Here is a 14,354-nt window from a genome sequence, read left to right as displayed (position 1 = left end):
CAATGATACAAGGTTAAGAACAGAATTTAGAACTTAGTTTTCAGGCTTACCTGGTAGCTTAGAGCTTATGAGTATGCTATTCACATGTCACATGCATCTTTTTGAACACTCAGAAGTATTTGTAGTCCCCTTGCCCCTTGGAGCCTTTGCTCTAGAGGGCAGAGTGTCTAGGACTTGCTAGTAGAGATCATGCATGTCAGCCATGCCCATTCATTCTTCCATGCCTCCAAGCGACACTTAGCAGATAGTATGTGGACCTCACATACATGCCCGGAACTGTTCTGGTCACTGGGAGGGGAGGACAAGAAGGATAAATAGGTGACTGTGTGGACTACAAGGACGTAACAATGGTAAGACACGACCAGGAAGGGATGCAGGATGAGATGTCAGAATTGTGAACTGGATGGTTATGAAGTTGAGCAAAGAGTGAAGGAGGTTGGGGAGCAACTGAGGCAGTTATGGAGAACAAGACCATGCTAGGCAGAGGAAACAACAAGTGCAAGGCCTAGGCGAGGGGCCTTGTGAGGAGCACACCTGTCCTGTTATGAAGTAGTGGGGGCCCAGGAGCCAGAGTGGAGGGAGCCAAGACTGAGCAGCGATTGAGGTCTGAGAGGAGATGGGGCGGCCAGGTCCTGCAGATCTTTGAAGGCCCTCTGGTGACAGTGGCTCTCTGAGTGTCTGGGGTACCATTGAAGGGTCGAGGCGCAGGTGTGTTATAATCTGACACACTTTAGTGTGCCCACTTTTGCTGTTACACTGAGAAAGCTAGAATGAGAGCAAGGGAAAAGGTGAGAGACAAGCAAGCCACTTAGATGGCTCAGAGCAAGACTAAAGTGGAGGTAAGTGGGTGTCACCTTGAGGCTTCTAACTAGTGTTTACTTTCCTGATAAAAAGAGACAAAAGATGCTGAAATGTCTCCTTTTCTTTGGTTCTTCTCAGAGCTGTGAGGACCTGACTTACCACAGCCATTTTTGGCTAGGACACATACAGAGTTGTCTGTCAGGCAAAGCTGAGGCCCTGAACCAAGGACAGTGCCTATCTCCAGATTTCCTGTTTGGAGAATAAACAAGCCCCATCACTTAGCCCTCGGAGGCTTGCAGGTGAATGCCTCATCTTCAGAGAAGCAGTGATTTTGATGATTTTCTCCTCATGACCTTTTTACTTGGACCACAGTGGCATGGAGAGTCAGACACAAAGCTGCTCCCAAGCGGCTCCAACCAAGCAAAGAGCCCCCTGCACAACTGCAGGAGAGGGAACTAAAATCCACTTTCTCTTAATCCCCATTCATCCGAGCTAATCTCCAAATGGACAAAGTAATCAGTTTAAGTAATAAATATGGCTTATTCAAAGAGTTGAATAACTGCCTGGAACAATTCCCCAAACTGTGGTTTCCATTGAATAATTGAAATTATGCAAGGGCATGGAAATTTTTCAACAAATAAAATATGTCTGAAAATCTATTAAGGATATGTCTGCAAAAATCATTTGAAAAAGCCCAACTCAGCAATAAAAAATAAATTACATTTCCATTCTTGCTGTTGCTCCCTTTGGGAAGAAGCACATTACTACCCACTTCGTGGACAAATGGAACCAACACATTTCGGAATAAACGACTCTACATGTTCTATCCACAAGGCTTAGACTACTAGATAATAATTTGACACTGAAAAGAAATAGGAAAAATTTTCTGCACTTAATGTTGCACAGATAACATTATCTGTTATTTTGTCTCATCCATGGCATTTTTGGAATCTGTTTTGGAACCTGTGACTTACTTTAAGTGACAGACAACTAACTCAGAGATTTTGAAGCTAGTTTGGACCAGATCAACCAGCCGTATAGATATCTGAATTCAGTGGAATCTCGTATTTCTGTTCATCTTTTCTTGAGCAATAAGGGCTCAGAGGAGAAAGGACCTCCCAGGGCTAGAAAGTTGGTCAAGGGAATGTAATTTTTGAAGTCTGAATTTAAAGGTGCTTTCTGAGTATTTTTTTTTTCAGTGTGATTGAACTTTGTGTATTGGCTTCAAAAGTTAGTAGGTGTTACGATTCCATCTACTTCCTTTGTTCACCTAGTCATACGTGTTTCACACCTTCTTACACAACTAGTCTTCATATAAAAACTACATAGTTTAATGTCATAATCCTTTTGCCCCTGTTTTTTCCTTCAACACACTTGCTTTTGTGTTGCTTTGGGTATCTGCCTAGTCTTTGCTAAATGCCTTAGGTAGGGCATAATCTGCAGTTTCCTCTCTCTACATGGGCAGCAGAACTCAGATGCTACACATTTATGCTGACCTGGGCTTGCTGTGCTCATCTCCAAGCAGTAGTGATTCGTTCTCCAGGAAACAAGAATAGGAAAGAGATCCAGTGTCTCCTCACAATGAGTCCAGATCTCCCAACTGAGAAATAGCAGAGACATTCTGTTATTTAAAAGAACTCACTGCTTCAAGCTCCCATGTAAGAAAAAAAAAATCAATTTCCCACATCAGTTGTCTGCTGCAGTACAGAGAGTTCATGGGGGCTGAGGCCATAGCCAGTGGTGGAAGCAGAAAACAGGACTGATGTGATGTTAGAGGCTGCTTCCTCCAAAGAGAGGAAACTGCAAACACTGCATCTTCTTCCATCCTGTAAGCAAGGAAAGTAGGTTTGGTTAAACAAGATCATGGTTCTTCCTGGAACTGATAAGAATGGTTACACAGTTTGGAGCACTTTCTATGTGCCAGAAACTGGGCCTCATACTTTTTATATGATTTAACCCACAAATAACCCAGGGAGGAAGTATGTCAGTCATCTTTCTGCCATTGTGACAAAATACTGGACATAAACAATTTAAAGGAAGAAAGATTTATTTTGGCTTAGAGTTTCCCAGGTTTCAGTACATTGTGAGCTGGCTTTGCTGCTTCAGGGCAAACATGATGATGCTGAGTTGAGGCAGAATCATCACGGCAGAAAGATGTGCTGAAGGGAATCTTCTCATCTCCTGGAATCCAGGAAGCAGGAAGAGATGGAGAGGAAAAGAGAGAAAAAGAAGCCAGGGACCAAATGTAGTCCCCAAGACCAGGCCCCATGGTCTATATTTTTGTTAGCTAAATCCTCCCTCCTGTTTCCCTCAGTGCCCAATCATGTCACCAAATTGTGATCTTCTAAGTGGACTTTTCACTGATACAGTCATCTCTTTGGGACCCACTTCTGAAAACTGTTTCATTGAGGATCAAGCCTTTGAGACAGGAGGATACTTCAAATAGGGAGCTTCTCAATTCCTCCATGGAACAGATGAGGGAGAGCGTACAGAAGTTAAATGATTTGTTCAGGGTCACTGTAGCAAGGGGTACAGTGGGATTTGGAGATAGATGGTGAAGGTCATTACTCTGTCTTATAAAACTGTTTTGAAAATAACTAGTTGGCTTCTGAAGATGCTTGACTATGAAAGCCAACCTGGCTGTCCTCAGAGTAGAATTGTGTTTCTATCTGTCGGTGGCCTGAAATCTGCTGCCTTACCAGATATGAGCACCTTTGCCCTTGATTCTCCCCTTGCTTCTTCCTCACTTGCTTCTCTATAATCCATGAAGGGGATGGCAGTAGTTTCCCAGAAGGAGAGCTCTGCCTCTGTAGCTTCTGGTTTACTTGATGCTGTGCGGACTGACTGCTCAGAGCCTACCCGGTCAGTCCAGGGCAGCACGGTTTTGCCCCTCAGAGGCAACCTAAGGGTGATCTCACCTATGGATTTTATGAGACCTGACACTTTTGTTGTGCTTTGCTTGTTTTCTACCATGGCTGGAGGCCATGGCAGGAGATATCTGTCAGAAGCACTGCAGCAGGAGTGGGAAGCTCCATAAGGAGTGGGACCCTTTGACCTTTCACTGCTGCCATGGAACCTGGTTACCCAAGGTGATAAAACTAGGAGGAAGATTGAGACTTTGGTGATTTCTGAATCCCAGGAAAGGTCCCATTTCCTACCACCTGTGTGCCTCCATTCCATCCTTATTTCTGAATTTCCATGATCAGACTTGTATTCTTCTGTTTAAGGTTTTTTTTTTTTAATCTTAACTATCAATGGTGGGTTATTTAATAAATAGAAAGAAAAAATTTATTTTTGGGAGAAAGACAGATTTTTATAAGCAGAAAATCATAAGGAATTCATGTTAATTATGTCACATATGTAAACTATGTGTAATTCCAAGCAATAGCATTTTATTCTGAATTACATATGGAAGTGATAGTGTGATGCCAAGATCTCTTTACAGCTATTACTATTTTTTAATAATTTAGGCTTTAATATAGGTTAGTAAAAATAGGAGTTCTCTTGAAAGGCTCCAAATTTGTATTAGTTTTCTGTTGATGTATAATAATTTATTACATATTTACTCACTTAAAACAACATTCATGTATTATCTTCACAATGTGGAGAAAGACACTTTCATTTCTGGACTTCATATTTCTCATTTATAAAATGTAGTGAGTGGGTGACTTGAATGTGATTTCTAAAGGTTTTATTAGCTTAGTCATTGTGAAACTTGGTTTCCAGATTACAAAGGATTCTCTAATCGTATACAGTTTTGGTATTAATTGCAAAGAAAATGCTGTGACTTGGGTATAGCTTAAGTGTGTCCTAGAAATTGATGTGTTGGAGGGTCAGTCCAAAAGTGACAATACTGGGACCGGTGTGGACTGTTAAGAGTTGGGTCCTAATGGGAAATTTGTAGGTCACCAGGACCCAGTTTCTCTTGGCTCCTGTACAGGGATATGATCATTTGCTCCTACACATGCACACACACTGTTGCCATGGACCTTGATGTGATACAGTTGAGTGGACCTTCACCAGAACTGAGCTGATGCTAACATCACTCCATTGAATCTCCAAAACTGCGAACTACATACACCCACTTTATTTATAAAGTTAGCCTAGCTCAGGTATTTTGTTATGGTAAAAACAGCTTATTAATACAGTAGAGTAATTTCAAAGTGCAGGAAGATGGAATCCTTTTGAATTCTCATCCCTAATAGAATCTTTAGGGTCACCTTGTGATATTGAGTGGAGCTTTCAAAATGTATTATATGTCAAGGAACAGGGAAGGCCAGAGTGGCCAAGCTTGCGTTTCCCAAGTAAATCCATTTTGTCTCTCTTAATTCCAAGCATTAGAACAGATTCTACCATGCTCTTCGATGTGAAAAATCAAAATAAATCCAAGTAATAATGAGACATGTTATATTTGGGAGGAGATTAAATATAGAAGATAATAGGCCTCTAATAAATATTTCCTGCTGTCTCCACTTAAAATACACAGCAAAATTTATGCTTCCCATCCTTTCAAGATGGAAGTTTCATATGATTTTTCTTAGTGAAATGCCAGGGGGGAAACTCTAGGCCACTTTTGGATGGAGATATTTGGGAGCTGGTGATTTGTTCCTTATAATTCCTCTTTCTCTCTGTTGCACTTTGGATCTTAAATATCCTCCAAAAGCTCTTGTGTTGAAGACTTATTCCCCAAGTGATCGGTGATCAGAGGTAAGACCTTTGGGAGATAATTAAAGCATGAGGGCTCTAACATCATGAATGGATTCAACCATTTATGAATTCAAAGCTTAATGGGTTTGGGAACACGAGACTGTTATAAAAACTCTCTCTTTGCTTCACCACATGGCCCCCACCCAAAACCAATGTAAACAGACCATGGAACAGTGGAGCCAAGTGACCACGGACCTCTGAAACTATGAGTCAAAAGGAACATTTTCTTCTTGAAGCTGTTTTTCTCTTGTATTTTATCACATTTTTAAAAAGCTGATGAACACAATGACCTTGCAAGTAAGTGGTAACATGGCAACAATGATGATAACCTCTGATTGAAGGGTTCTAGGTCCTGAGGTAAACTTTATATGACTGAGACATAAACCATTGTCCTTTTAAGATTTGGGCGTTGTGAGTTGTTGCATCTCACACAGCCAAAAACAGGTCACAAATTGTGAAGATTGTAACCTAGAGAAATAATCAATTTATTGAAAGAATAAGTATAGCTCTGATATCTAAATTTCCAAATGAACTATTGTGATTTTTCTTTTTCTGCTTCCTCCTAGGCTTGAGAGACTTGGTGATGTATTAAAGAGCAGATGGCAAAAATCTGAAAGAGAATTATTAGTTTGGATGCACAGATCTAACTGTTAATATCTGACCAACTGAGAGTTGTGAGTTTGCAAACTTGGTTTTCTCAGGATACACTTTTTACAATATTGCCTAAAGTCTTCTCCTAGTTCTCTTGCTTTGGTTCTCATGGGCTGCAACCAATGAAAGCACTGGAATTTTGTCTTTCAATTAAATAACTTGGAATTTTTTGTATTGTTTCTGTATTTGTGCTGTTACATTTTGCATACCTCAAACAAACTTTTGGTGCTCCTTCTGATGTAGATTGATTTCCTGGATTATTTGTCTGAGTTAACTCTTTTGCTCACATTTTTCTTTTCTTCCTTAGGAGAAAGATATGTTATAAGCCAAAACTCAATTCCAAAATGTAAAATTTTTGAGAATTCATGGAAGTGGAATCTGCATTGGCTTTCTCAATGATAACAAGGTAATCATTTCTCAGACCCTAGAAGAGATGACATGTAAAAGTAAGTTTTGAGAAAAGTTAAATAAAAATCATCCATTTATTTGCTTATTTATTTTTATATCAAGTACTAAATCAATTCATATTCTTTTTTTTTAAATTTAATTTTTATATCCATGGTATACTTATGTGATTCAAAAATACAAAAATGTAAGCAGAAATGTAGTCTTATTCCTACCTGGATCTTTCAACCATCTAGTTCCTATTTTCAGTATGATTAATTACTTGGGCAACTTAAAAATATAATTCATAACTATAATGCATAAATATATCTATGAATAGAGATATATTTATGTCTTTTATGTATCCCTTCTTTTCTTCCTTTTATAAATCCCTATTATTCTGTCTTTGTTGTTATGCTTCTTCCTTTTCCCCCTTCATGGTACATATATCTTGTGCATGAGTGCATAGATAACTTTCTCATTCTTTTAAATCCTGTTGAGTTCACTTAGTTGAGTTTCATGTCAACAGATGTTTGTTTCCAATCATTGCTATTGAAAATCATATTATAATCAAGTCTAGTCCTGGAGTCAGTCCCAGCTGTGTGAGAACATCTGTGGGAAGAATTTCTAGAAGTAGAATTGCTGGTTTAGTATATTAGTCTGACTCTGAGTTTAGTGTATTACTGAGTGAGATTGTAGTATGTGTGGTCAAAAATATATTCTCCCAAACAACACTAGTGGAGTCTGGCCTGTACATTTTACAGATCATGGTCTCAAAGTGCTCTGTCACTGTACACTGACTAAATATTTGTTTTGTACTTATTGTGTGACAGGTACAGTGTGTTAGGGATGAAGCAGTAAACAATATTTAATGACAGTGCCTTCTTGACAATTCAGAAAATGAGAAGGGCAGCATAATGGTAAATTTTACATGTCAACATGGCTGAACTGTGTTGACCATTGTTTGCTCAATCACTAGTCTAGGTATTGTAGATCTGATTAACACTTACCATCAGATTTTAAATAAACCAAATTACCAATCACAGGTGGATGTGCCTCATCTCATCAGTCAAAGGCTTTGTAGGAATTCTTAAGGACTCAATGCAGTAACCTGTCTGGGCTTTCAGCATGATGCTTTGCAGAATTTGTTTCTAAGGCTGTGATACCAACTTTTACCTGAGTTTCTTACCTGCCAACTTGCCCCACAGATTTCAGGCTTGCCAGCCATCATAATCTCATGAGGCAATTTCTTAAGATAAATTATTCTCCCTGTGTATGCTGTATTCGTTGGTTCTACTTTTTGGAGAGTTCTGACTAATGCAGACAGTAATGGTGATCCCTATGCACTGGATGAATAAGCAGCATCTAAGAGAGTTCACCTCACCCACTGACCAAAGTTCAGACTCTAACATCAAACCTCTTTTTGCTTCCTACCTTGCAATAGTACTAAGACTCAGAATATGCGCAGTGGTTCTACTGTTACAGAATACCAGCAGTCTAACACAGGCACCAAAAGCGTATTACATATTTCAATTCTTTCCTTGATTTGCTGTTGAAATGGAAAACAGGCTAATGCATTCTTATTGTGAAGCTATTGTTTTGGAAATACTTTCCCTCATGACTCCTTTTTTTAATATCCTTCAGTAAAGTAGCAGATGCTGCCTGAAAAGCTTTGTTTTCTACTCTAATTTCCCTATTTCTGAAAACAATCTCTTGACACTTAACAGTGTAATTTTTCTTTATTCTCCCTTTTATCATATCAAGAATCTGTCAGGCCAACCCAGGAGCTGACTGGGCTTGCAGAAATTCTTAGATATAAAAATGTATAGTCATACATAAATTTTTGTTGTCCATATTTCACAATAATATTTTTGTTTCTATGGACTATTGAAAATACTTACACTAAGCATAAATCTCTTTGTAGCTTCTCTATTTTTATTCTGGAATTGAACTTGTCCTGGGTTGAAAATGGACATATTTCATTTCATTGGACTCCTCACCTTGGAATAATCACAGGACCCCAGGATGAGTTAATTGGTTATCCTGTAGCATAAGAAGAGAAGACCAGTTGGTCCCAGCATTGTCTGATTCCATGCTATGTGGATTTCTGAGGGGAGGCGCGTGCTTAGCACCATCTGTTGTTGGAGTGAGGCAACACAGCTACAGAAGTTTCTTCCCAACAGGATGATCATTGCAAGTGCAAAACTTTCCGCCCTGAATTGATTCATGTAACATTTCAAGGATGGTTTTGTCAGCCCATGTAAAAGAAAAGATAAAAATATTTTAACAGTTTTAAAGGGAACTTCTTCAATTGTGAATCTCTTGACTGTTGTAGATTCCCCTTCTCCTTTTCTTTTGCTCTCCTTTTATTTTTATCATGGCAGTTACAGTCTATGACTAACACAGATGGGGCTCACCAGTTGCATGCTCTCATATGGCATGATTGATTAATAACACGGAATGCTCCCATGTGCATCAAGTCTAACTTTTCTGCCCAAGTGTCACTGTGAACTTATTATTTTGGTGACGGCTCCATTGAGGTTTAATTCATGTGTCTCAAAATTCACTCATTTAAAATACACAGTGCAGTGATTGTTAGCATATTCCTGGAGTTATGCATTCATCAGCATGATCAAATCTAGAACATGAAGCCCCATATCCATTAACAGCTACTCCTTGTTCCGGTCTCCCAACCCCTAGCAACCACTGATCCACTTTCTGTCTCTATGGATTGGCCTATTTTGGGCATTTCATATAAAGAGAATTGTACAATGAGTGATTCTTTGTGTCTCTTTTTACTTAGCATAGTGTTCTTAATGTTCACCCATTTTCTACTTTATTCTCTTTTACAACCAATAGTATACCATTCTGTGGATATAGCATATTTTTTTGTTTAGTCATTCACTGGTGGACCACAGTTTCCCTTTATCTACTCTGTTTTCTCAGAGTTAGTCTGAAAATTCTGATAAGACATAGTAAGATTGCAAACAACAGCAGTCAGGAAACCCACAGTTATTTTTTCCACCAGAGGCTTCTTTATAGGTAGGTTGAAGGGGCCTTTAAGAATGTGTGAGTCTACATGAAAGCTGGTTGACTCTTTGTAGGAAAGCAACACATCTGGGACAGACTGCTTGGGCTTGAATCTTGTCTTTGGGCCATATTCCTAGCAGCACTAAGCCCCTTTAAGCCTCAGTGTTTTCATCTTCAAAAATGGGAATTTATAGCCAGGTATGTCGATGCATTCCTGGAATCCCAGCACTATAGAAGGCAGAGGCAGGAGGATTGCAAGTTTCAGCCCAGTCCTGCAACTTAAACGGCTTAAAGACACCCTGTCTCAAAATAAAAAATAGAGGGCAGGGGCTGTAGATCAGTGTGAAAGCCCTGGGTTCAATCCTTCATACCACACACACACACACACACACACACACACACACACACACACAAATATGGAAATTATACTAGTACCCCTCCATAGCAGAAAGTACTGGTCAGTCCTAGTTACTGCTTTTTCTTTTAAAGCAATAAAGCCTTGTTTTTATCTGGGCATATGGGTGCCCGGGATAGAGACTATTTTTTAGCTCTCTTTTAGGTAGGCATGGCTATGTCTTCACGTTTTGGCCAGTGATATGCCAGTTTAGGCATCTGTTAGCAACTCCTAAGAGCTTCTTTTCAGTGTCTTCTGGAATATTCCTTGTTATGGCTTATGTCTAGAGGTCCCTCTAAAGCCTCATGTGGTCATAGGTGGGGCTTTTTCAGAGGTGACTGAATCTGCAGTATGTGATTCTGGGATTAAGGGCATGTAGTTTCTAAACCATTTCACTGATTGATTTGGCATCTCCCTAATCCTCGTAGCCTAGATAGAGTATAAAAGGGGTAGAAAGAAGTTGCTAAGGCCCCTTGTTGCTTTTGATGTCTTCTGCCCTCCCTGAACAGTTCTCTACAAAGCTGCTCTGGTTTTTTCTGCTCTTTAGCCTATTATGACTGAAACGTCTATGAACTGTGAGCTAAATAAACCTGTCCTTCCTCAACTTGTAGGTGTTGGGTATTGTGTTTCAGCAATGAAAAAATCACTAAGACACACTTCTTTTTTAAAAAAAATTGTGTCATGCTATTTGGAAGCTAATACTATAATCTTGGGCTGTGAGATCAAGACCAAGAATATTATATTTGTAAGACAGAATTTGATACTTGATATAGATGGCTACAACTAATGGAACCCATGCACATGGCATTGGGCTGGTTAAAGTAGTCACATGGTAGGTGGGATACACAGACACTGCAAGCTGGAAGCTGGTAAACTTTACTAGGTTCTGCTAGTTGTTTGAGAGGCAGACCAATGACAGATGGAGTCTGTACCACTAAAGGACTTTCGGAAAATTTCATGCTGTGGTGTGCATTGGCTGTTTTTCTGATAGTCTTGACAAGATGGATGGGCTCTGGCCATTCCTATCTACCTCAAGGCATTGGTAGAAAGGACATGACTTTGCTGTATCACACAGTCTAAGGGGACAGAGAGTTAGCACCTGGGAATCTAAAGGTCAATTACATCTGTACTGTAACTGGAGCAGTTAGGGTGGCTCTGAAAAGGCAGCTTACCAGAGATAAGCCTATCTTAAGCATCTTCTATTACAATTTCCCTGGCAATAAGCACAATAAAAAGACAAATGGCAACAAGGTTCACTTGTGTGTGGCCTCCCATTAAAAGTGACCCCAAAGTGACTGTTCTCAAGGTGCGCAAGAGAAGTGTGGAGCAGAGACCAGCGAATCACTGACTCAGCAGAGTTGGCAAACTGGGCTGTCTGCTAGGTAGATCTGGCTTGTTGCTTGTTTTTGTAAGGTTCTGGATTAAAAACAGGTGGAAAAAATTTGTGGACATTTGTTTTCTCTCTTATTATGTAAGCACTCAAACCACAATATCATTGATTTCTGCCTTTTGACCCACAAAAATTAAAATATTTATGATCCTTCAGAGGAAATGCTTGCTGACCGCTTAGATTCAGGGTCTTTGGTGTAAATAATAGGTCTAGATAATCCTGCACACTGACTATAGACAAATAAGTAGATAAGAAGCTTAGCAAGTTTTTGAGGAAATTTTATTGTTACAAATAACTACAATCTTCGCTTGTAAAAGCCTGTAATTGTTCCACCTCTGCAGCAAAGCTCCTGATCTCTGATTACTGCTCTCACTTCCAAAGTGATAGTCTTGTTATGTCTTCACCCATATAAGCATATGGGTGCCTGAGAGACAGAATGCACCATGCAACCTGGTACCCACCAAGAATTCATAATCCAAGGTAACAGGCAGATACCTGATGGCTCACTAAATAGATTAGCAACCTGAAGAGGGGCCTTTCCAATCCTTGCCCTGTAGAATTTGATAAACTAAAGTGGGCCACTGCCTACCATGAGTTTCTAAGTGTCCTTGTTACTAACCATGGTGGATTAACTAATGGTCAAACCTGAATCATCCAGCTGAACTGAATCAGCACAGTTCTGGGTGTGGAAGGCAACAACCTGAAGATTGTTGCCAACTGTATAAAAAGAGAACAGGAGAGGAAGAAGATGCTCTGTTGACTCGCTTGGAGAAGGTTGTTATACTGCTTTCCTGATATGAATTCAGCTGTTCTCATAATTGGAGTAACTCAGGACATAATTGTCACTGAGATGGCTGTGGTTCACTTTGGGGGAGCACTGGTGCTTTGAGCATCACTTCCTGGCTCCAGTACAGATCCCTTAGCCAGCTGGCACAGATCCTTCATCCCATTGGCATAGATTTCTGGCTTCTACCACTGGCCTTTAGGACTTCCAAATGCAGATCCTTGAAACAGACTTGCATGAGACATTGTCATGGGCTCTAGGTCTCCAGTTGCACTAATGGGAGACATTGCTGTGAGCTCTAGGTCTTCAGCTGGACTCATGCAGGAGGACACTGCCATGGGATCCAGCCTCTCAGATGAATTCTTTGGGTCTGTAGTATGTAGACAGATCTCTTGCACTCTTTTGCATTTGATTCTTTGGATGAATATTATAAAATAATCCTATATATTATGTGTCCTGCGTTAAATCCTTTCCCTTGTAAATTCTGACTACAGCACTAACAGTACTTTAATTTGCCACTACGAGTCTTACTGCTTTACTGGATACTGAGTCTGTGTGTCCTCTAATAGATCACTGAGCCACAGGGAGCCACCTGTTTTCCAGGAGGGGACTGAATACCTCAGGAGATCCAGGACCTGAGGTAGCATACTGTGAGTGGATGCCTCTAAGAGAGAGTCCCAAGAGAGAGAACCTTAAAGCCACATTTTAGACATTTCAACCATTTCTGTTGTGTTTACATTTTATACAAAACTTATTTATAATGTCTGTCTTAAAAAATAAAAGCCATAATATAAAAAATCTCTGCAGTGCATTTTTGGCGATGGGCTATTTTTACAAGCTCCCTTTAAACTTTGGAAACATAGATACAACTTTTACATTTTATCACGCAACCCTTAGGGGTTCCATCTCAAATATAATCCCTCCTGGGAAAGGGGTCAGTTTTGTCACAGTATTTTTGAGTTTCTAATGTTTTAGAATTGTTTTTCATTTTGCTGATGTGCTACTTTAAAATAGAAATCCTTAACTGTTAGGGTTTTTTTTTTTCATTAAGGAACAAATAATTCTCATTAACTAATTGTGCAGTCATTAGAACTACAGTTTGTAAATTTAGGAAAATAATATCACCAATCATGTTAGCAACTGACTATGACTCATCATTGTGAGTGTTTTACTTTAATATGGATTTGTAATAGTTACAATGTGTGTAGTATTTTTCTCTCTTTCTACTAAATATTATGGAATCTGTGGTTCTTTAAAGAAAGTAGAATTTTAAATTGAACTTTTAAATGGCTACAGCATGCTTTATTGAGTAGAGATTTGTGTTCTAGGCATCTATGACTGTTTAGTAAACCATGCAGAAGATAGTAACTTAAAGGTACCACAGTCTTGTATTACTCTCTTGGCATCTGTGTGCCAGGAGCTTGGGAAGGACTTGGCTGGCTAGTTTTGGCTCATACTGTTGCTATCACATGGTTACTGGATCTGGAGGAGAGGCACAGGGGACAGCTTGGGGCTGGATGTGCATTCCTGTTCTCTGTGTAGTCTCAGAGCATGTCAGTGAGGACCTGGCACAGAGATCCCAGGCTTCTCTATAGTGTGGCAGCCTCAGGAACTTGCATGCTGGCTCTGGAGTTCAGCATGAATAAGCCAGGTGGCAAGTCATTCAGAAACTGCATTGTTCCATGGCCTTCACCTAGCACTTCTCAGCTCTACCTGGAACCAAGGTTCAATGAGAAGACACTTGTCTCAGTAGCAGAGGGATGAAAAATTAATGAATGTTCTTAAATTGCCACAGTTTTATAACCTAAGCTTAGTTATTAGTGAAAATTTGCTTTTTGCTATTAAAATTGTGATAGATATCTTCACGTATGTAGCTTTTCCCAGATTTATCATGAGAGTAGTTTTATTAAGTCAAAAGATATAACCTGAAATGTAACTTTCTAAAAAGGATTATATTACCTTAAAATGCTATATGTATTCAATGTGAGGGACAATATTTTTGATATATTACTCACAATTTAAACTACAGTTGGGCTTTCATTCTGTTAGCTGATAAAACTATATATCTTCATGTTTGTTTAATTTGTATATTTTTTTAACCTGGCAAAATTGGCATTTATGTTTGTAAATTTTATAGTCTTACTGTTTTCCAGTAGACAAACTGGAAAACAGTAAGATTATTGTTCATTACAAACTGCATTAACATTTGTGTG

This window comes from Cavia porcellus, unplaced genomic scaffold, assembly GCF_034190915.1.
Source record: "Cavia porcellus strain 051 isolate PalLab524CR breed Dunkin Hartley unplaced genomic scaffold, mCavPor4.1 scaffold_12, whole genome shotgun sequence".
NCBI classification, from domain to species: domain Eukaryota; kingdom Metazoa; phylum Chordata; class Mammalia; order Rodentia; family Caviidae; genus Cavia; species Cavia porcellus.
This window is presented reverse-complemented; position numbering follows the sequence as displayed.